This window comes from Vitis vinifera, chromosome 12, assembly GCF_030704535.1.
Source record: "Vitis vinifera cultivar Pinot Noir 40024 chromosome 12, ASM3070453v1".
NCBI classification, from domain to species: Eukaryota; Viridiplantae; Streptophyta; class Magnoliopsida; order Vitales; family Vitaceae; genus Vitis; species Vitis vinifera.
In genome coordinates, this window is record NC_081816.1 from 14,559,338 (window position 1) to 14,575,242 (window position 15,905).

General features: G+C 35.2%; 1 long non-coding RNA gene across 1 annotated transcript; it reads right to left on the reverse strand.

The window, feature by feature from the left end:
- Positions 1–750, reverse strand: LOC104880963 (uncharacterized). The gene is made up of 2 exons (XR_787039.3): positions 570–750; positions 1–448 (listed from the first exon to the last, which is right to left on the reverse strand). It is a non-coding gene; the product is annotated as an uncharacterized LOC104880963 (long non-coding RNA).
- Between the last annotated feature and the right edge of the window lie 15,155 nt (positions 751–15,905).

Below are 15,905 nucleotides of genomic sequence, written 5' to 3' on the forward strand. Positions count from 1 at the left end.
AAAAAAAATGCCTTGCGCTTCCAATAAGTCTATCCAAACAAGACTTATGTCACGCAAATTGTGCGACATGCAGGAAAAGCTAGAGAGGTAGATGTCTAAGGTGAAGAGAAGTGATGAAAATGTACAACAAACATGAAGGATGGTTTAATTCAAGTCAATCAGAACCAAGTTGACCCAACTAAGGAAGAGTATGATGCATTCTCATCACTGGCTGTTGGCCTCTTCTCACCATCCCTGTTTGATGCTCCATTCCCAATTTTGGGAAGTAGCCCTGTTTCTAGACCAGCCATATCATGCAACTCTAATCGTCGCTGTTTTGCTTCTTCTATATCACCTTCCCAGCAAGTTTTGGAAATAATTCAAGCGCTTTCTCCATCTTATCCTCTATCACAAGCTCTCCATTTTGTAGGAGGACAAAGTAAACTTGTTCAGCAGAAGCCTTCCGGATCTAAGGGAGATAGCAAAAAACCAATCCATCAGTAAGGGACAGTTTATTATATAATTGAGAGGCAAAATTTTGAGGGTTTAAAATTCAGTAAAAGTGATAATATTTTGTGTGCACCACATACCTTGGGATATCTATGGCCCAGAAAAGTGAGAAGATGAGAAAAGGCTCGGGTGTTGACGGATTCTGGAACGAAAGCAATATACCCAAGTATTGCAAATGCCAGCATATAACTTGGAGAAATCCTTTGTCGCCTTCAATTCCACTGCCAGAGAATCCAAAACACCAACACAGAAGATTGGAGTATAGCCCTGTAAATTGAGATATCTTAAAAATGTGGTGACACCAAAGAATTAAAACTACTGACATAAAATTCCATAAAGGAATCAGGATCATGCAAAAACCAATATTAGCTTAATATTTCTGATTACAAGAATTTAGTCGGATAGAAAATTTTATTAACAATTCCAGAATTGCATGAAGGGTTCATTGTTGTCCTGTAACATCTAACTGTCCTGTCATTTTCACCTTGTTTCTATTGTTTGGTTTTGGTATGGATTGAAGTAGAACAGAAAATAAACTAACCAAGTCCAGGGAATGCATTCAACCAACATGGGAAGTCAAAACAAATATAAAGTTCTCTTGAATGAAATGATAAAGTTTCCACTAACATTGCCTAACAAGGGACACCATTTATCTGGCATGCTTTCACATCTCAAGAAATTGAGACTTCTGAATTCAATCTTCTAGGGAAACATGAATTTATGAACCAGTCTATATGTCAGCACAAAAACTGAGCTGATAAGATCTAGAAAAGAAAAAATAATGCAAGTGATAAAAAAACTACTTTGATTAAATTAGTAATTCTTTTGCATCAGTAAGCCAGATTTCAATTTAATGGCTTGAAAGGTCAGAATTGTCTGTGTATTCTAGAAAAATGCATAGAATTGGAGAAACTCTTCTAGTTGGATGAAATGATAGATCCTATTACAAAAAAAATTAAATTTTAATATTTTAATAAATGCCTCTACAATAAGCATGCTTTCATACAGTTAACAATGATGTACAATAGAATCAAACAGAAATCGTCAAATTGATAGCAATGAACAAAAAATTGAATGGGAAAAAAATTGAAACTATCATCTGTGAATTAGCATAGCAATAAAAGGAGAGTGTCAACTAACCTCCATGTTCAATAATATCTTTTTGCTGAAAAGAATCTCAATGGTCTGAAATACAGAGGTAATTTCATTAAAAATAATTCATCTGAAAGAAGATAGGGCCTAAATCTGAGAAAAAAGTATCTATAGAAGAGTGGAAGTAGAGGTGTAAACATGCAAAAGGAATCATGGAAACCCATATAAATGCACAATATGCAACAGCAAAGTATAGGCTATTGAAATGCAAAAGATGCAATAAATACGAAAACAGAGAGAATCTAAAAGCTGAAGATATATCTTTCAAAAGCACATGGGAAGGACATGTTTTTGTCTAGGGATGAACCATTGCAGAGTCTAGGACCACAAGATATAGCATTCCACTTGGTTTAATTTCTCATCAATCACTTTTTTCTTTCATCAGTTTCAATTCTCAATTTTCGTTAAGAAATCTAAATAGCGAAGAATGGCAACCCTGTACAGGAAATAGCATAGTGGTGATTAAAAAGTGCCTTCTGCATTAGGTGAAATATGGAAGTAACCTATGCCCCAATGGGTAAGGAGAGAACAACGCATAGACCCAACCATGGCTAGAATATGGATGTCTAGAGATGAACATTAATATATTCTTAAGGCTTCGTTTAAAGCATTATGATTTGTAACAGAAGTTCCTTTGTGGTGATGGGTAATAGATTCAAAACCAACAAACTCACTGGCAGAGGAACATTGATAAGCATTGGAAATATGTCTAACTGCAGAATCGAACCCATAGTGCTAGTTGTTCCAAATGAAAACATAAACTACTAAAAACATAAGCTGTGAAAGCAAGATATAGCAAGAAAGTGAACTATAAACAGTCCCCACCAGAATGCCAGCAAAATGATCCTAAAAATGTAGGTATATACTGACTTTATTTCTGGTTAATTTTACTATGATAATGTATTGGTCTAGTTACTATAATGGTATAGTGGGGGTTCAGTAGATCTGGGTTCTATCAGTGCATGCATGCACAAAACAACAAAACAGAACTTACTTCCAGGGATCATCCCCAACAAGAAGTACATCATTCTCATAATCCACATACACCATTTTTCAACCTGAGCCTTTCTCGTTGTTTAGCACACCTTCAACTCCAAACATGCATTCAATTGCCTAGCATAATTCTTCATAATTCTTAAAACTTGCAACATCAATTGACCTCCCAACTGATCCCATTTTTTGAACCTGCCATAGCAAAAAATACCATCAAAACCAGAACTCCCTGTTTTCTAATAAAACAATCTACCAAAAAAGAATGTTCTTATTGAATGATGCAAGGTAGAAACATATGATAAAAAACAGTTCGTTGGCAAACATAGAAACGTCAATGTGTAGCGAAATGGAGTTTACAGTGACATTATGGTAGTAACAATATGTTAAAACTAAACTGGGCACACACTAGATCAAGGAGGCATGTAGGAGTGTTGTTGACTTGTTTCAATATACTTCAGGTGGTAATGATGGGCATGCCTCAATCTTTTTGATGAAAAAGAGACAATGTAGTCATTTAAAGATATACAAATTGTTAGTTAAAAAAAATTTGTATCAGCAGAAATAATACATGGTACTATAAAACATACCACAAGGCGAGTCTACCACAAACCAGTATGCATGTGGCACACATATAGAGACCAGGAATCAATAATAAGTTAATGTCTATATGGAAATGAGCTCTCAAATACTACTTTATCATGAGACATTGCATCTATGAATTTACTTGACACATTGTTCTTAACACAAAAATTTTCATGTTTTAAACAAAAAACAAAATTAGTCGATGCTAAATATACTGATCACTTCCAATCAGGCAAGAAAAGATTTAACCTCAGATACTAAGTCACACCAAAGCTTATGGGGATCCCAATCCATTTATATGGAGCCAGGATTGTGGCTCTACAATGATTGGTCAATGGTTATTTAACTGATGATTCCTATACAATATCCTAAATTAAAAAGACCTACAGGAGAAACAAATTTGAACAAGTGATCTAGAGTTATTCAGTGTGGGGGCAGATTTAGTCCAGTGCCACCCAGAAACCATGCTTGCACTTTTAAACGACAAAATAATTTATTACAGGATAAAATAAGGAGAGTTGATTTCTAAAGTAGGATTGATAAGTTACCTTCTCATTTACCAATTCAATGATGACAGATGCACATTGCTGCAATGACTTAATCCTTGTCATGCAGTGAGTTGATGGTTGCTCTAAAGCATCTCCTATATCCATGGATCCTTGTGAAGTCCCAGAAGGTGCCGAGCTATGACTTTCCAAGCTTCCAGTATAACATGTGTTAGTGATTCCTGCACCAGCAATTGGCATTGGTGCACTTGATTTGGTCTTCATATTTACAGATGTTAGTGATTCAGCATCAACATTTGTGTCATGGTCCACATTAGTCTCTGGCTTCATAGTTCTCTCTACGGTTAGAGATCTCTGGGACGCCTATAATTAGCACTGAAGATTAGTACTTAAATAATGAGTGTTATGCTAGTAATGACAATATATTTATGCATGCATAACTTACAAAATCAATCTCAGCATGTCCAAATGCTCCAAACTCCTTTATCTCAGCGACTAGTCGTCGCTTAATCAAATCATCAGTCCATGCCAATGCTGGGGGCACTGTAATGGGGACTTGGACTGAAGGAATTTGGAATTTAATGACATAATGCAGCTGCATAATAAATACAAACATCAGTAGGCAAATGTGACTATGTTGTGCAATAAAATTATATAACAAAATGGAAGACAAAGACTGAATAAGTTCACTACCTGTAGAAATAAAACACAGCCATGTACCCAAGAGGTCTTAGATTGTTGGTATCGCCTAATTCCCTCAACCAGTTGGTCAAGCACAAACTGGGCCCAATTAATGTCATTTCGGAATCCATCCTCATGGATGGTATGCCACAAGTTACGACAACCATTGAGCCTAGACGTGGGGGCCAACAATGTGGCACATACGTAGTAAATGAATGCTCTACGGAACTCCTAGCCTACAGGTAAGTCCAGGAGTTTCTCCTCGCATGCCCGAATAGCCCCAAATGGATGCTCTGATGATGTAGAGGTCACCTGCAAAATCCGCCCTTCTGTTGGGAGGCCGAAAATGAGGCCAACATCGGTGGCTGTAATAGGATAGTGTTTCTGGGCTGAGAACTCTATATGTCTAAATCCAACATTGAAATGTTGGATTAGAAAGATACAGATGTTGTGGCGCACCTCTGTGCAGTTTAAGTTTAAGAGACCTCCAAATTGGAGGTCTCTTATGGCTTGTATTTTTTCCTCTGGTAACCGGTTGCAGAGTTTCTTAAATCTTGCAGCTGAGCATCGCGTAAACATTGATGTGCCCTGCATGCAATGTTTGACAACATGGACATGTTAGGAATAGCAACATTCTTGCAGTTGGTAATGCAAAAAATAAGTGAAAAAGTAAAGCTGTCATTTCTCAAAGTTACAAAGATTTGTCTGCTTGTATTTAGAAATAATATACAGCAGGGTAAGACATTAGATGGGGTTGGGTGCTACTGACAATGAGATATCTTGTAAGAGGGAGGATTGTAAATTTATGAATAAGCCTATATAGAATAGCCAATAACAGTAAAAATGTATAGAATAGACTATAAAAGTACAAAAATAAATATGAGAATACTACATGATATATAAAAGAAAGAAATCAAATCAATTTATGGAAATAAATTGACTAATTCTATTAGAGAAAGAAACCATCAACAAATCAATGAATAATCCTATTTAATTCCCATTTAGATTGTAAGACAACTTGATAGAACAAAAATCCTTGGTAATGAATTTGTGATATTCAACAACAACGAACAAATGGAGTAAATAGAAAATGCTATGGAAAAGCAGATTTCTTTCATTGCCTTAACATGCTTACAATAAAATGCTTGAGAGGTGGAAATAAAAGCTCACAAACTCAAAGGCCTTGTATTCGTATTCCCTCGCACACACTGGGTTTTGTGTCAGGAATCATCTTTACAATAATTGTATTCCCCCAAGTGTTTTCCACTATACCGAACAACATGGTGGCTGCTAAGGGCCTTGCATTCATGGATGTGAGCAAGAGAAAAAACTCAAAGAGGTCTCTTTGTTTTCCCTGTTCTTTTCATTCTTCTGGCTATTTAAAAGGGGTTTAACCTGCTCCTTTTGATACTTCTGACATACACAAAATCTAGAGGAACTGCTAGAGCAAGCACTTTGCTACTGCCATTGAACATGGACAAGGTTTGGAATCCAATTTTCTGTTGAGAGTATTCCCACATGGTAATAACTATCATTGAAGAATTGTACACTATCATTTGATACCACGAATCATGTGTTTGACCAAAGTTCATTCACACCTAAGTTGTTAGCTGAGTGAGGATTCATGGGAAAATAAATGAAACCTAGGACTATTAATCTAAACTTGTGAAAGTTTTGAGGCTTGAATCTGATTCAATGGGCATAATAATCTAAAATTTGCAGAATAGAGGAAGTGGGCATTTCAAATTAGGTACTGATACACTATGAAATGCTACTACATAATTTTTTGTAGAATAGTAAACAAAGAGTATCTTTACGCTTGAAAACAATAATAAATAAGATGAATCCATGAGTGTTGGAGAATTAAATGAATGAAGAGGAGTTTGGAAACCATAAACTCCAACCGGTAGATGCCCAATACAACAAGAACATCAACTAAGGTAAGAAACATCGAACATAGTTTCAAGTAGAAGTTATGACACTACTTGTTACACTTGGAACTTCAACAGCAGTTCTCCTTCATTACCATAGCATAGTAACTAGCATTAAGTTATGTGTTATGCCAATGCATCAGTCTTCAAACCAAAACATAGTTCACAACATACACTTATAATATCCTGCTTAATTACAAGTTTCCTGTTTGCCTAAAAAATGAAAATTGTAATATAAGGCAAGACTCAACTAGAGTTTCAACAGCTTGGCTGCGTACCCATTTACAGGTGAAGAAATTGTAATTATGTTTCACCACATAATTGTAATATAATACATTAAAAAGTTATGTGTTATGACTTTTTGTTTTTTTTTTTTTGTTAACTTATAGAATTATTTTCATTGTCGTAAGGATTTTGCAAGAAGATATACATGAGCAATTTTAAATGTTTGTACTGCTCCTGGCAAAAGCCACATTGGGTACAAGTTTGCCACATCAGTTTGCTTGGTCAGTGCTTGAATCAGCGTAAATGAATTTCCGTAACTGGTTCAAAATACTGATATATGAAGTGTCTAGAGAGCTATGCACCTTGCTTCAGTCAATTGTTTGAATCTTACAGACAAAAAATAATACAGAATTTGCCACCCGAAAAAAAGGTATGTCCAGAGTCCAAGGCACTGAGAAATTGGCAAGGCATGGCTCTCCACGTTCATATTTAAATCACTTAGAAAGTGAAGCAAAAAAGAAGCCTAATGTCTCAATACCATTGAGGTCCCCATAAATAATTGTGATCATTTTGCCCTGGGGACCTAGCTCAAGTGGCTAAAGAGGTAAGGGTTACCTATAAAAATAAAAAAGGAAATAACCAAGAAAAGGGTATGCAAACTTGAATAGTTGGATTATTTATTGATGAAAAAGCAAGGGAAAGAGAAAAGAAACTTGGAGCCTCATAACAAGTTGGAATGTGGACTGTGAAGTGTGAGTGTTAGGGTCCCAATTTTTCCCCCCTTTATGACTTCTTAAGAAAGTTAATTAGGATTCTGGATTTATGTCTTATGCATGCATAAACACATATTGATATTCCATTGATTTATTTGTACATATTGATGCCCTGGGTTTTTGAAGTGCATATGGTTGGAAGTCTTTTAATAGCCTACAATATTTGAAGTATAAATTTTCTAATTGTAGTGGCTATAAACATTCTTCTTCTTTTTCTTATTTCTTTTGTTAATGTCTTTGTTTTGATTATACTCAAGTTTCATATTTTTCTCATAATATTTTTAATGTGTTTGTTTACCTTCTTTGTCTGTCAGCAGAAAACTATAAGAAGACAAGTGGCTAGCCTCTACCTCTGCCCCCAAACTCTTGAAATGCCTATTCTTGACGCTCTGGTGTAAGTTTTCAATATGGAATTATGAGTTTTCTCTGTGAAATAATCTTAGTAGTAGTAGAACCAGAAACAGCAGTTTATTCATCATCCTCATTACATGGTTGGGCAAATTCCACATATGGGTGCTTTTAGCACTTAGCATTGAGCTCATGAGTCATGACTTGAAATTCAATCAATATGTTCTTGCATATGAGGAAAAGGGTCCAAGAAAAAATACAGAGGTTTTCAATTGTCAGATCAGATTTAGCTTGTAACTTCTAACGTAGATTAGCATTAAAATATATCCTTCTATTTATTTTCTTTTGATTTTGATAGAGCACCTATCAAGAAGCCTGTGGGGTTATTACATGTAAAGGTTGTACGGGCACGCAAACTCTTGAAGATGGACATCCTTGGAGCATCCGATCCTTATGTTAAACTCAATCTAAGTGGGGAGAGGCTTCCAGCAAAGAAAACCTCTATTAAGATGAAGACATTGGACCCTGAGTGGAATGAAGATTTCAAATTGATTGTAAAGGACCCAAAATCTCAAGTCCTACGGTTACATGTCTATGATTGGGAAAAGGTTTAAGATATCTTCCTTCTCTCTCATAAATTATTGCACAAACCTAAATAACTAAAATATCTTGCGAAGTAGAAATTATTTTTTTTCGTAGAAGAAACAACATTCACTTAATCCAATCATTACACTAGGTAAGAAAGTTCATTTTGACTTAAAACTTTTATAGGTTTTATAAAATATGGTTTGAGGTGACATAACCGAACATACTTTTAGTATATCCATTAGCATTAATCCCATCCCCATCACCATTCCTACCAGAACACCTCTCTTTATCCCTTCCTCTACCCTCCTCCCTCCTCCTAGAGGACATGGTTTTTGCCTATCCCCACAACTGTATAGCGAAGACCATTAGATCCCTAAAGCATAATTTGATATGGCGTTAGTGAACCACATTTTCTATATTACCAAATTGTACACAAATATTGCCCGACAACTTACAAAGCTGATATAATAGTATTTAATAAATAAACGTTGAATTGTTAAAACTTCAATATTAGAGAACTTTCCAACATAACTGATACATGGTAACTATAATAAGGGAGATGAAGAAATCACTTAAATTTCATGCATAATATATATATATATACTAACTTAAAAGGTATCTGAAAATGAAAATTTCATAAAATGATTTCAGATTATATATAAACAAGGGAGTCATTTGTTCACACCAATTCAAATATGTAAAATATCATAAAATGAAATTTTACCCATTTTGATACCAACATGCATTCTGATTTATGTTCTCACAATACATTAAAATTGCATGACTATAGATTATAAGTTCTTGTGGCACTCTACCGAGAAGCGAAAACCTCTCAAATAGTATGTTGGCAATAGAAGAATGCAAAAAACAACAAAGATAAGCAAGTATGATGAACCATACCGAGAGTGGGAGTGAACTGGCAGCAGAACCATCTAGGCCATTACCAGCCATTGTTAATATTATAACTGCATCATTGGGCATAGAAAAGTAGAATGTTATGCACAGCTAAACTGACCAACTGAATAACTAGACAACAAGTATAGTACAATACTATGAAAGTTCAGCTAAGTGACAAGAAAAATACACGCATCCAATGATGTGAGTATGACATACTTAAAATAGGGAAGTGATAGTATACATCAAGTTAAAGGATACCACATTGAAAGTGCAATTTCAAATTAAATCAGTAATGAAAGCAACTCCAAATAATGAAAATTAAAAAGTAGTTTTATAAAAAATAAAATAAAAAAGTAGTGCATCGTGTCTATAATAAGGACAATACATAACATCCAAAAGCAACAACCCCATGACCATAAAGCAAATAATGGAACAATGAGGGATCGTACACAAAATGAAAACCTTACAAGCAAAGAAATGAACATGTCACGGCAATGGATTATTACATTTAGACCGATTGTGACCTATGCCATTGCATCGAGAGCAATGAATAGCTCTCTTATGGCTAAATTGTGACTCAATACGCCTTTTCCGGGGTCTTCTTGGAGGACGTCTCACTTGCGGGGGTTGGAGACTAGGAAATACGTTGCCTTGGCCATCTTGCAAAGTCCCAGCCTCACAAACTTTAGGCATGTTGTGTGTTGGTAATGGTTGAAACTGACCCGAGTAAATCAAATGTTGGGTGGAGACTTTAAAACATGGGTCGATATAGTCATACACATCGTGTCTCAATGTGCGGATCACAACACATACATGTGGACATGGCAACCCGGACATTTGCCATGTTAGACATGTACACTTATGTTGCTGCATATCCACAACCAAATAAACATCTCCAGTAAAAACCTTGAACGTCCCACCCAAATAGGGCATCACAGTAATCGGAGCAGATCTCGTGATATTTGACATTAGCTTTTCCTCTGTTTTGGGTCCAACCACGCTCTTCCACTTATCTGTATCACGCATATGGGTGTCCAACATGGCTACAAGCTTATCCATGTGCATCATCAACAACGTATAAATTGTTTGGTGTCGTTCCTCTCTTAACCACACATTGAAGGACTCTGCAATATTAGTTGTCATTTTATCCCAACGTTTTTTAAGGAACTTTGACATCGCCCAATGCTCCAGACTATTCTCCGCAACCCACCTTACTAGGTCGCCATTAAAACGCACAAGTTTTTCAAATGCCTCATTGTAGTCTATATCCAACCGAGCATATGCAATGTTGTCTAAAAGCAACAAAGCATCTTCTTTCCCTTTCTTTCCCCTAATTTTTTGCCTGTTGAAGAAGCTTGAAAAGTTCTTTTTCACATGTCGATAACAATAGGCGTGATTTTCTACCCCAAACAACTCCGAAACACTACGCAATATCCCTTGATGTCTATCTGATATAATAATTACTTCTTGACCATCTAGGATCCCCTTCAATTTCTCCAAGAACCAATACCAATCCTCATAATTTTCTGAACCAACCACACCTAAGGCTAGAGGGAACATTCCATCATCTGCATCATATGCAATGGCAGACAAAAGAGCTCCTTTGTATGGACCACTTAGGTGGCAAGAATCAATAGCCAATACTGGTTGACACCCCATGGTGAACCCTTGAATTGAAAATGCATGGGCAATGAACAATTGCTTGAAGTGACCTTCATGAGAAGTGTACTCGGCAATAGTTCCAGGGTTAATTTCCCTTAGCCTATGGCATAACCAAGGCAAAAACGCGTAGGATGCACGTGGAGATCCATATACATGCTCTTTTGCCTTCTCTTTAAGATGCCATGCTTGGTTATAAGTCAATTGAACTCCATGATCACGTTCAAAATCCTTGCAAATTTGTCGAGGAAGGTATTCTGGAGTTGTTCTAAACACGTCTTCAACAACAACAACACCTCTCTTGGAAGAAACCCGCACCTTAGATGAACACTCATCTTGAGCTATATGATTATGATTAACTTGGTAAGTATAAACTCGCAATATTTCATTTCCTTCAACAGCATGAGTTGTTATCTTCCAAGGACAATCCTCAACCGAACACTTTACTGACATATGAGTAGGTGAATTTTTCTTGTACTTGTATTGAAACCTTCTAGCTAATGACATTTGGTATATTGCATTCCGAAACTCATCTGCATTCTTAAATGTATGTCCAGAACCTAATATTACCTCACGAAACCGATTCGATTCCAAAGGGGTGTACTCACTATTTGCACAACAAGATGCAAAACCTCTTGATAACATCATAGTATTAGGACTTGCATCGCATGATGCATTAGACGAAGGAAACGTAGGATGTGGACCTCTGCATTTACATTCATAACCAAAATTAGACTACATAATGCGTAAAATTGATATTCATAAAATTTTAAATAGACATCCAAGTGAAAACGCATTACCCAAGTGCCAATTGTGTATTCGGTATATTTGCCTCTATGGCTTCCACACCGGGTGACTCGACTATGTACACATTTGCAAAGTCATCACTGTGGGAAACCACGTTATCCAAGTCATCCTCATCTTCTAAATCTTGGATGACTCTAGGGTTAAACTTGAGGGTGTAGTGCATCCTCCTCACATGAAGGGAAATGTCAAATTTTTCTAAGACCTTGTGAGTGAATTCTTCAAATGTCATTCCTTTATAAATGTGAATACCTTTGCTTCTTCCACCAACATATTCCCAAAGGCCATCATTTTTTTGGACAAGTTTGCCTCCCACGAAAATATAACAGTATATTCTATTTGTGGCATCCATCAATCTATTGAAATAAAGCACAAATTTATATTGTTGAACAAACAATAATGCATATTCAATGTGATCTTAAAAGTTTTTTCATCTCACAATATACTATGTTCCCATACGAAAAAGTTATATTTTAAAAAATATATATACAAAAAAATGTAACTTTAAAATCTTAAAAAATAATTTTTGTTGCTCCTTTTGATTATTCTAACCATTGTCAACAGTAAGATTATTTTAAGATAGGCACTAATAAACAAACGGTGAGTTGAACTAAGATATGAAGACCGAGCTTCTCTCTTCTCTTGGACTGATAAATACTACCTAACCTAAACAAAACTAAAAATAATAATAAAAATAAAAAACAAAAATGAGAAATGTAAAACTGAAATGGAAATTAAAAGATTGAAATTAATAGATTAAAAAAAAATCATTAAATTAAAAACTAAGAAAGGCTATAAAAGGAAAAAAAACAAATCTCTAACTTATTTTCCCTATCATTCCCCTTTACTTATATATTCATAGTTCACATTTTTATAAGCAAAAACCTCTCTCTCCAACTACTTTAGTGCTACCCAATTTGACACTACTACTTACCTATGCTAATAATATAATCGTGTCAATACTTGGAACTTTAAGACAGAACATCACAACAATATCTAGTAAAGTAGGAGGATTTTGTGTCTGATTCGACATAATACTCCAGAACATATATATATATATATATATATATATATATATATATACACCAAAAACATTGGAATTATGGAACTATAAGACATTCAATAGGAAATAATCCCCCACGTTTTATTAAGCTCTGACCTATACTTACACTAGGTAGAAAACAAATTCTCATTCTCACTCAAACCCTTAGACAATTTCTGTTGGTACTACTATATCAGACATGCCTACAAACTTATTCAAAGAGAATGGAGATATTTAAATATTAATTATAAAGCGTTGCTTTTCAAAATAATATGAAGAGATAATAGCCTAAAAAATGTAACAAATACAAAATTCTCTTCTAAACTATCATGCCCTACTTTAGATGATTCATACAAAACCATAAGCAATAGTTTAACACATTTAAGGTTTAAGGGTAAAAAAAACTAATAGATAAAAAGAGATAAATCTGTTACTTGTGCCTACATCTCAAGCCAAGACACCATAAGAAAACTTTAGGGTTTTTAGGTTTTCCATTTCCCCTTTCCATTTTTCCTCTCTTGGTTTTCTAGCAACCAATTAAACAATTATAAATTATGTTCAAGTATATATGACAATTTTTCACAAATATTTTTTTGAATTTAAAATATACAAATAGCATGAAAAAAAAAATCTAAAAAAAATTACAAAAATAAAATCAGATCGATTAAGCCATGAATCATGAGTTGCAGGTAAAGTGCATTTTCTGTATTCTCAAGGCTTAAAGAAAAAATTATGGTTCAAAAATTTTCCTTTCTTTTTCTCATTATTTTCTCAGCGTTCGAATAATAGTAGCCAACCAAGAAGTCAATTATTGAATGGGAACAGTAACTTGAACTCCGGAGATCAAGTTGAACACAGTTTAGAGATTTGGACTAAGAAAATTTAGGTCGAGATTTAGGCAATCTACTAACCTCAAATATGCAACAAGAGAGACCCAACTGAAATCCATACCTTATTCAAATTTTTGAGAGAGACGAATGCGAGAAAAAATGAAAGAGCCGCAGAGATTGAGATGCAAGCGATGGAGGTGCTCGAGAGGAAGAGAAGAAAACGGCTTCTAGGCTTGAAATGCTGAAGAGAGACCAAAATTTAGGCAATCTACTAACCTCAAATATGCAACAAGAGAGACCCAACTGAAATCCATACCTTATTCAAATTTTCGAGAGAGACGAATGCGAGAAAAAATGAAAGAGCCGCAGAGATTGAGATGCAAGAGATGGAGGTGCTCGGGAGGAAGAGAAGAAAACGGCTTCTAGGCTTGAAATGCTGAAGAGAGACCAAAATTAGGGCAAAATTCCAAAAAGCCGCAGAGATTGAGATGCAAGAGATGGAGAAACTCGGGAGGAACAGAAAAAATGGCTTCTAGGCAGAGAAGAAAATGACTTCTAGGCAGAGAAGAAAATGGCTTATAGGCTTGAAATGCTGAAGAGAGCAAAATTAGGGCAAAATTCCAAAGAGCCGCAGAGATTGAGATGCAAGCGATGGAGGAACTCGGGACGAAGAGAAGAAAACGGCTTCTAGGCTTGAAATCTGAAGAGACACCAAAATTAGGGCAAAATTCCAACCTGGATTTTTTTGTTTATTATTTTTTTTTTTTCATAATCAGCAAAGGTTATTTTTGGAATTAATAAAAGTGCATATCCTTCTTTTTAATTTTGACACTTCCTATGGGTTTTCAGCTTAAATGGGTCGGTTAGATGGACCATCTCTTAATTTTTGGGCCCAGTTAGGCCCAAAACACAATTCTCCCATAAAAATAACCATTCAAACATTCAACGATGCACAACCCCATTTGGCAGGTTGTCGACGTTTATTGATCAACAAGGGATTGGAAACAATGTGTAGGCTTGACCATAGACAAAATGTCGATGATTTTGGTAGCCTTCTAACTCATGTTGACTTTTCTCTATCAAAATTTCTGAGCTCCAAATATAATATTGTTGGAAGAGGATATTCTTTCTTTTAGAAATGATTTCATATTCTTATAAAACAAATATTTTATTGAGAAAATGTTATTTTACAATTAGAGGAATTGATCTGTTGTAGAAAATGTTGACATTTAAATGTTGGATCTAAAGACATATATAGGGTAGGTAATTTAAAATTTCTAACCAAGTAAGTAGCTAACCTAATATCCTTTTATAGTAAAATAACTAGAAAAAATGAGATCATTCCTTGTCTTTGGTGCAGAACGAACTATAACTCCAATGTCCACAATCTTCCATTCAATCCTACGATGGTGTATCGTTGAGTGGGCGATGATGCTTTGCAAGATTTGAGTTAGACTTGCTCTTGGGACGAAAGGGAAACTGTTTGTTTTTTGGTTTCTAATAATTTATAGGAGGTGAAAAATGAGAGGAATGACCTATTTTGGTTTCCCATGTTTCCTTATATACTAAGGGGAGAAAAGACCAAAATGCTTTTTCCATATTAGAAAACAAATCCAATCTATAAATTAAGTCCCTTAAAGTCTCAAATTTCGTGCACAAAGATTACATCTATGAAGGTAGCTCGATCGAGGACCAATGAAACATCTAATTGTGGCTCCCATAAAATTAATCAAACAAAATTTGATAGTCAATTGATCACACCACTAAAGTCAATTGACTGCACTCCACTAATAAGATCCAACTATATGAAGCTAATAGCTATCCCACAACCTACTAATCCTTGTATTTATTCCCTATGAATTGATATATGTAATTTAATTGATATGTGTTATTTACTAATAAATAACATCTTTACCTTCGTGTTGCAAATTCACCTTTGGTATGATAAAATAATTTTATCATATCTTAAGAGGATAAAACATGATTTCACCACTCAAATGACATTATCTTGACCAAGGATTTAGCTTGATCATGCACCCTATAATTGTTGGAAGGGAATATATTGTCCCTAGTGGGATATCACAACTTTCATCTTGAGTATACACAAACTACATGCTAAATTAGCAGTCACCCAAGATCACAACAATATATAACCTCTATGTGGGTCTCACTCGTATGTGCCTCAAAGTGATCACTAATCCAAACATTAGCCTAAGTACCTCTCAAGGTTAAGGACTCCTACAAGATAGTAGCTAGGAGAACACATGTCACTTAGATAGTAATAAACAAGTTCTCCATAGGTCATGTTCAATGTGTAACCATACACACTAACATACCACCTTAGAGTTCCACTTTGAAAACTAAGATAGGTCATCCCACCTACATGGGAGGTAGCACACCATAAT